At 37.6% G+C, this 9,233-nt stretch overlaps 1 pseudogene; it reads left to right on the forward strand.

The window, feature by feature from the left end:
- Nucleotides 1–2,588: 2,588 nt before the first annotated feature.
- Nucleotides 2,589–3,049, forward strand: LOC102507757 (annotated as a pseudogene).
- Nucleotides 3,050–9,233: the final 6,184 nt, after the last annotated feature.

Genomic DNA, 9,233 nt, shown 5'->3' on the forward strand with positions numbered 1-9,233 from the left:
GGTGGGGTGCATCCTGGGATGTGGTGGAGACCGTGTGCCCCATTTTCCAGCAACAGCTTTAAGCAGCAATTCATGAATAGGACAGCATCCCTTCTAGCAGATAGAAAGGTGCTCTGAGGAGCTGTACAAAGTGAAAGAATTTTATAGGCAGAAAGCAGTAGGAACAAGGAAGTTAATCAGGCAAAAAGTGGATTGGATGTGACAATCACTTCCCTTTAGGGGATAACAGGCAGACTACCTCACTAGTGCTAACCAGGTGATTCCCGATTGATTGGTGTAAGATTCCATTTCGGGGAGAGGCCAGAACTATAATTAAGTCTTGGTGACTGGGGGCTTAGCATAAGTGACTCTATTTTGGGCCTGTTGTCTTGTTTTTAACACAATTTAAGTTAGTTTCAAGAAAAGGAAATTAAGGAAATAATAGTAGAGGTGGTATGTGTACAAAGTGTAGATGGTGAAGGCAGTTTTTGGCGGTATACTAATGTGATGAAGTTTGTAAAGGTGATTAACAGAAATCTCAAGTGTGAGAACTACCCTCTAAGCTGTGTCTATGTAATACCATTGGTTTGGACATTTTTTTGCTGAATCACTCATTGTAATCATCAATATTTTCAAATGAAGGGGAGCAGAATATGCCTCTTTGGCATAAGGATTTTGAGAAGCTGCAGACAAAGGAGAAGCTCTGAAAACAGAGTAGAAGTTGCCCTTTCGTAAGGGAAATCTACATTTATAAACGAAATGTACCTTAGAAAGGGGGCTCGTAGCAGGAAGAGAGCTATTATCACAGATCATTTTTTCACCTGAGAAACTTATCTGCCTTTCAGGGCTACCTTTGTTTTCCATACATTTCATTTTCTCATCTTCCCGTGAATTGCCTACCCTGCCTTAAAGCCCCAGACCCCCATTCCTTTCCTTGCTTTAGGATGGTATATAAGCGTCTATTGTCTTGCTGCCTTTTGAGCCACATATCTTTCTGAGGCTCCAGTATCTACTTAGTATGTATGTAATTAAAATTGCTTTTCTCCTGTTAATCTGGCTTTTATTATAGGGGATCTATAAGCTAAGAACCTAGAAGAGTAGAAGAAAAATTATTTTTTTCTCCCCTATACAAGCAAGAAATCAAATGCCAAATTGTTGTCTCTTGATAATATCTATAATTTGCCCCAAATCAGTCATGTTCTTTGACCTGTAACATCAATTTTTAATAAATCCAATCTTTTCATGGCTTGTGAGCTCACATTTCTGATACTTGAGTTTCTATTATTACATGATGACTTGTTTCTTTATGCTTTCCTTTGGCTATAGTTGAGTTACTTTTATTTGCATATAACAGTGCTAGACATTATAGAATCAAGAAAAAAAATTTAAGACTCTGTCCTATAGAAGCTCAAAAACCAGTTGAAGAGTGAAAAGGAAAACACATTTAAAAAGCTAGCATTTATTGAGCACTTACTGTACCAAGCTTAAAAGCTTCTCATTCATTACCTCATTTCATCCCTACTACAACCTTCTGAGGTAGGTACTAATGACTTGCATTTATGGAGCTCTTATCAGGTGCTTCGCATATATTCTATAATTTTTACAGTGATTCTGTGAAGTCCTGACAATCAATCTAGCCCATTTAATTGAGGGGGAAACTGAGCCACAGCGATGTTCGGCAATTCGCTCAAGGTCACGCTGCCAGTAAGTGGTAGGACAGAGGATTGGAAACCAGGCAGTCTGACTCCAAAGCCTGGACTCTTGCTGACTGGCTATTACCTCAGTTCTACAAATGAGGGTACTGAGGCTTAGAAAGGAAAAAGTAACCTGCCCAAGACTATGTGGCTCATAAGTGACGGAACTGGGATTTAGTTTGACCGTAGGGCCCATGCTCTTAGCCCTTAAGCTACACTGTCTCATAAAACAATGGGCTAATTGTTTAAAAGAATAATGTAACAGTTTCACATGGTGGGGTGTGGTGATGACAAGTTTAGCAGAAGAAATTCCAGATTTTTTCCTTCCTTTTTGGGAAGAAAGTTTTTGTTATTCGCATCATTCCCTATTTCCTTGTTGGGTTTGCTTTTATACTTTAACATTTTTTTCAATAATAAGGGCAACTAGTTCAGCACCCAGACCCTTCAATGCTCTGGGCTACTTGTCTTGCTGCCCTGATGATGTGGACGTGCTCGATTTTTTTGTGTTCTATTTGCTGTTTTATTGATACAGTTATTGATAAAAGAAAACTCCTCACCCAGATGCATTCTTTGTCCTTAAATTGGCTTGATGGATAGACATTACCTTTGGATAATTAACCCTCTTGGTAGCAAAAGCCTTTCCAGACTAGCTGTGCTCACAATCTATTGATGCTAACATTTCCAATGTCACTGAATTAATCTTTTCTCTAGCTTTTAAGGGTAGCAGGTTTTTGTTTTGATTTTTCCCCAAGAGGTTCCACATTCAGTTCATATTGTCACTTTCTTCAGTTACTTAATTTTGACACTCCCCTCTAGATAAACAAATAAATAAATCCATCTCAAACACAGCCTAGAAAGGAGTTAGGCTCTGAGAGATGAAGAGCACTTTGACTTGCAGAAATGGTGGGTGTGGTAGTTGTGGTGGTGTGTGTGGGTGTATATGTGGCAGAGGAAAGTGCAAATAAGAAGTGAAAAAAACTGTTTCCCTCAGAGCAGGCAGTGGCAGCAGTTTGTGCAGCCATGGCCAAGCTTAAGGCTTGAGATCTTGGCGGCAAGAAGATGGAGGTGCTGAAACAGCTGGGTGACCTGAAGGCGGAGCTGTCCTAGCTGGAGGTCACCAAAGTGACAGGTGGTACAGCATCCAAGCTCTCCAAGATCCTAGTTGTTTGCAAATCTATTACCCACGTCCTCACTGTGGGCACTCAGAAAGGGAACCTCCGGAAATTCTACAAGGGCAAGGAGTACAAGCCTATGGATCTATAGCTCAGGAAAACACATGCACCGGGTTTAACAAGCACAAGCAGAGGCTGAAGACCAAGAAGCAGCAGCAGAAGAAACAGCTGTACCTGCTGCTAAAGTTCATGGTCAAAGTCTGAGCATCACAGCATCAATAAAGCACAAACAAACTGGCAAAAAAAAAAAAAAAAAGTTAAAAGAGTGAAAGTGAAATGGCACAGGAAACAAGGACAGAAAACCCTGGTTAGTTATTTTGTTTGTTACAGCTTTTTTTTTTTTTTTTTTTAGTATACTCTATCCCATCTAGAGATTCCCTTGAAGAGAGGCTCTGTGTTTCTCCATCAGTGCTATAGGAAAGAAAAGATTCAATAAATGGTATTCTAATTGAACATCAAAGCAAGACAGTGCTTTTTTCGAACCCTGAAGAGAAGGATTTAGATCCCTGCTTTACTTGAAAGAAAGTATGTATTTCCCATTTCTGTAGTACATTATGTAAATCTTAGTGAAACTTAAAGTACCAGTTGAATACTGGTGACAGTGTTCCTTTAAAAGGAACTCCTTCTTGTGCAGTCACAAAGGACAGGATAATTAAAACTCCTTGCAGAGTTTAGTTCTTCGACCTCTCATTAGTTTCAGCATTATAAATTGCCATTTGTTAGCAGCCTAATTTGATTATTAGCCCCTCTGAGCTTACAGCACGCGTTCTTTAGAATGGACTCTGCATGACTCAGAAAGCATGCTGCTACTGCATACCCGAGATGGAAAACGGAGGAGCCAATTGCCTTGCTCCTGTGTGTTCACAAGTTAGTCATACTAAAATGGTTAAGTGAAGGGAAAGCAGCCCTTTCCAACATCCACAGCTATGAGTTTGATAAAAGAAACTCAATGGGCAGTATGACTAGTTCATTCTAGAAGCAGCTTTATGAAGTGTCATGGAGGGAGGAGGAGAAAGAGGGAATTTTGGTCCCTATGGTTTTATCATTGTAAAAAGATTGGTATGTCATATCATCTTTTGTCATCCTGCATCATGAAATAAAAACTGACTTACTTCCTCAAGGTATTTCAACAAATGATTACAGAAACGTAGAGCTGGGGACTACTAGCACACTCATTCTTTGCCTCTCTGGGTAGGTATTCTCATCTGAGTATTTTAATTAATTCCTCAGTATTGCTGCTAGGAGGCTTAGCAAGTATAATCAGGCTCCTTGTCAAAGCCAATGTCCATAAAACAACCTACTTCTTTTTTTTTTTTTTTCAAGTGAGCAAATCGGAGAGTTGTGAGAAAGCAGAAAAACACAATAATAAGTATATGGAAATTAAACACCCCTGTTCCCCCATCCTTGCCAAATATAAGTAACTGAAAAAAATTGGTCCCTCTGCCTACATTACACTCCAGAAGATCATTCGAGGCAAGCATAAACTCTTCAACTGTCCCAAGTTTGAGATCATGAAAGAAGATAACTGAAGTCAGAATTAAAGTTTGAAAAATGTAGGAGAACACATACACAACAACAACAATAAAATACCACAGATTCTGTCTTAGTGAACTTCCACTTAATCATCTTGCTTGATTAATTGACACTCAGTGAGACCCAGGACCAATAGGCATGGTACACTAATTGCTTATAGTTAGTAGTGTGGTTAGAAGCAGTGTGGTTAGAAGTGTCTAGTTTGCCCAGATACTTCTGCTTCAACATTTTGAGTTGTATGCTTAGTGAAAATTAGTTGAGTTTCTTCCAAATCTATTTATGCCAGTTGTACATAATAATGTAATTATGTGATTTAATTAAATATTATGTAAACTGATGAAATATGAATGCAAAGTGAATTGTTGCTTCAATGAAATCTAGGCTGAATGCCTTTGTAAGACTCAGTAAATGCAGGGTGCTAAAAAAGTCTGTCAAATTAGGCGTGGGTGAGAAAAAAGTAAAAGATGGGGAAATTATAATAATTAAGAAGATTCTACATTCATATTGCTTCACATATTTTGTTTTTTACTTTATTTTATAGATAATTTCAAATATGTCTAAAATTAGAGAGTCTAGTATAATTAAACAGGATATTCTTATCACCCAGCTTCAACAATTATCCATACATGTCCAATCTTGTTTTAGATACCCACCCACTCCTTCACCACGATTATTCTGAAGCAAATCACAGATACCATTATCACTTCCTCTCACAGGTCTTTTTTAGTTTTCATTCCACTCCAAAGGAATCCAAACTGGAAATTATAGATGTGGCTTGTGCAAGCAAGATAGAGCAAAAATACAAAAGTCAAACCATACTTAAGAAAAAGGCTGGAGGGTAGGAAAAAATCATGGAATCCTTATATTGGGCCCTAGAAGAGAGAAGCTACCCACTAATTAGCCTGTTATTAAAAATTATAGGTGTATATATATATATATATATATATATATATATATGGAAGGTATGGCCAAGGTGGTAGAGTAGGAAGACCCTGAGCACAACTCCTCCCAAGGGCCCACCAAAATTACAACTATTTAGAGTGCAACTATTTATGAGAATGTCCTAAAGACCAGCAGAAAAGATAAAACTAACGATAAAAAGAAGGAACCATAGCAAGATGCATAGGAGGGGCAGAAATGAGGACTAGTCAAGACTCAGCCCTGGAGGAGGGAACCCACAAATGGAAGGGTAATCACAATTTCAGAGGTTCTCCCTAATGAGTGAGAAGTCTGAGTCACACATCAGTCTTCAAGCCCAGGGGGCATGCATTGGGAAGATGAGCCTGCAGAACGTGTAGCTTTGAAGGCCAGTGAGGCTTAGGTATGGGAGAGATGGAAGGCTGGAGGAAACAGAGATTCTGCTCTGAAAGGGCATACACAAAATCTCGCATGCTCTAGGACCCATCACAGAGGAAGTAATTTGAAAGGAGCCTGGTCAGACCCAGTTGCTGATCTTGGAGAGCCTCCTGGAGAGGCAGGAGGCAACTGGACTCCTCTTGGGGACATAGATGCTGGTGGCAGCCACTTTTGGGGAGCTCATTCTACCATGAGGACAATGGTGCTGGCAAGCAACATTATGGAGCATCCTTTTAGCCTATTAGTGTCCAGGGCTTACTCATACATCAGCAGGCTGGCATCAGCCTTGGGTCCCTCTTGGCCGCGCAGCCAACCTGGGATTCCCTGGTATAAGCAGCCATCCTGGGACCTGGCCTCCCCCACCAGCTGGCCAACACCAGCCCCAGGACACCCCAGTCCTTGCAACCAGTGCTGCTCAGACCCAGCAATCACATGAAGAAGGACCTAGCAGCCAACTGGGCCAGGGTCCAGCCATGCCTACCAGTACTCCCATAGTAGTTAGCACTGCTGCAACAGAAGGGCTCATGCACCCCACATAGGGGAACTGCTAGACTATATAAGTCAGATGACCAGAGGGTAGTGTGCAGCTGCTTCTCCAAAATCAGGAAATGTAACTGACTTACCTAATATTTAAAAATAAGCACAGAGAATTAGGCAAAATGAGGAGATAGAAGTATATGTTCCAAATGAATGAAAAAGACAGAACCCCAGAAGAAGAACTAAGCCAAATGGAGAATAACAATCTACTTGATAAAGAGTTCAAGATGATGATCATAAAGATGCTCAATGAATCCAGAAGAAGGGAGGAACATAGTGAGAAATTTAATAGAGTTAGGAAATATAAAGAAGAAACAAATAAAGCTGAACAATACAATAATTGAAATTAAAAAGTACACTAGAAGAAATCAGTAGTAGGTTAGATGATACAGAGGCATAGATCAGCAAACTGGAATACAGATTAGTGGAAAACACCCAGGCTAAACAGAAAAAAAAAAAAACATTAAAAAAAGTGAGGACAGTGTAAAAGACCTCTGGGACAACATTAAGTATACTAACAGTCACATTACCGGGATCTCAGAAGGCAAGAGAGAGAGGTAGGGGCAGAGAACTTATTTGAAGAAATAATAGCTGAAAACTTTGCTAACCTGGGGAAGGAAAGAGACATCCAGGTCAAGGAAACATGGAGTCTCAAATAAGATAAACTCAAAGAGTTCCACATCAAGACACGTTATAGTTAAAATGGCAAAAATTAAAGATAAAGAGAGAATCTTAAAAACAGAAAAAGAAAAGCAACTAGTTACATACAAGGGAACTCCCATAAGATTCTTAGCTGTCTTTTCAGAAAAAAATTTTGCAAGCCAGAAGGGAGTAGCACAATATATTCAAAGTGATGAAAGGAAAAAACCTACAACCAAGAATACTCTTCTTGGGAAGACTATCATTTGGATTTGAAGTAAAGAGTTTTATAAATAAGCAAAGGTAAAGAGTTCAGCTAAACTAACTTTACCAGAAATGTTAAAGAGACTTCTCCAAGCAGAAAAGAAAAGACCACAACTAGAAATATGAGAATTAATGAAAATAGAAGTCTCACAGGTAAAGAAAAACATACAGTAAAGGTAGTAGATCAGCCACTTATAAAGCTAATAAAATGGATAAAAGACAAACTAGTAAAATCATCCATACGCACAAAAAGTAGTTAAGAGACATACAAAACAAAAAGATGTTAAACAGATTAAACACTGGTGAGGGGTAGTAAAAATATAGGGTTGTTAAAATATATTTGAACTTTAGAGACTGTCAATTTAAAATAAACACATATATGTTGTTACATATGAACATCATGATAACCACAAGTGAAAAATATGTAATAGATACACACACTAAAAAGAGAAAGGAATGCAAACACACACTAAAGATAGTCAACAAATCACAGGGGAAGAGACCAAAGAAGAAAGGAACAATAAAAACAGAAAACTACAAAAACAACCCCAAAGCAATTAACAAAATGACAATAAGTACATACCTATCAATAATTACTTTAAATGTAAATGGGCTGAAAGCTCCAATCAAAAGACATAGAGTGGCTGGATGGGTAAAAAATTATATATATATATACACACACACACACACACACACATATATATATAAAATAGCCTATAAGATATGTATATATATAGCCTACAAGAGACTCACTTCAGATCTAAAGACACATAGACTGAAAGTGAGAGGGTTGAAAAGGGTATTATATGCAAATGGAAACAAAAAAAAGTTGGGGTAGGAAAACATATATCAGACAAAATGGAAGATTGAAATCTTATCAAGCATCTTTTCCAACCACAATGGTATGAGATTAGAAATCAACAACAAGAATAAAAGTGCAAAAAACATAAACACATGGAGGCTATACAATATGCTACTTAACAACCAATGGGTCACTAGAGAAATCAAAGAGGACATCAAAAAAAAAAAAAAAACCAAAAAACAAAAAACCTGGAGACAATTGAAAATGGAAATACAACAGTCCAGAACCTGGGAGACACAGCAAAAGCAGTTCTAAGAAGAAAGTTTACAGTGATACAAGCCTACCTCGGGAAACAAGAAAATCTAAAATAAACAATTTAACCTTACACCTAAAAGAACTAAAAAAAGAAGAACAAATAAAACCCAAAGTAGGAGAAGGAAATAAATAATAAAGATCATAGCAGAAATAGATGAAATAGAGATTAAAAAAACACTAGGTGAATGAAATGAAGAGCTGATTTATTGAAAAGATAAACAAAATTGATAAATCTTTATCCAGACTTATCAAGGAAAAAAGAGAGAAGGCCCAAATAAACAGAATCAGAGATGAAAGAGAAGTTACAAGTGACACCACAGATACAAAGAATTATAAAAGATTACTGGGAACAATTATACGCCAATAAAATGGACACTCCAGAAGAAACAGATACTTCCTAGAAACATACAATCTCCCAAGACTGAATCAGGAAGAATAGAAAATATGAACAGGCTAATTATCAGAAATGAAATTGAATCAGTTAAAAAAAAAAAAAAAAAAGAAAAACAAAAAACAAAATACCTCCCACCAAACAAAAGTCCACAATCAGATGGCTTCACAGGTGAATTCTACCAAACATTCAAAGAATAGTTAACACCTATCCTTCTCAAATTACTCCAAAAAGTTGAAGGGGAAGGATTGCTTCCAAAAGGATTCTATGAGGCTAGCATCACCCTGATACTAAAACAAGACAAAGATATCACAAAAAAGAAAATTAAAGGCCAATATCACTGATGAACATAGATGTAAAAATCCTCAACAAAATATTAGCAAACTGAACTCAACAATACAGTAAAAGGACCATACACCATAATCAAGTGGGATTTATCCCAGGATTCAATATCGACAAATCCATCAATATGATATACCATATTAACAAACTAAGAATTAAATCAATAGATTAAGATAAAGCTTTTGACAAAATTGAACATCCATTTATGA

The sequence above is a fragment of the Camelus ferus genome, chromosome X (assembly GCF_009834535.1).
Source record: "Camelus ferus isolate YT-003-E chromosome X, BCGSAC_Cfer_1.0, whole genome shotgun sequence".
Lineage (NCBI taxonomy): Eukaryota > Metazoa > Chordata > Mammalia > Artiodactyla > Camelidae > Camelus > Camelus ferus.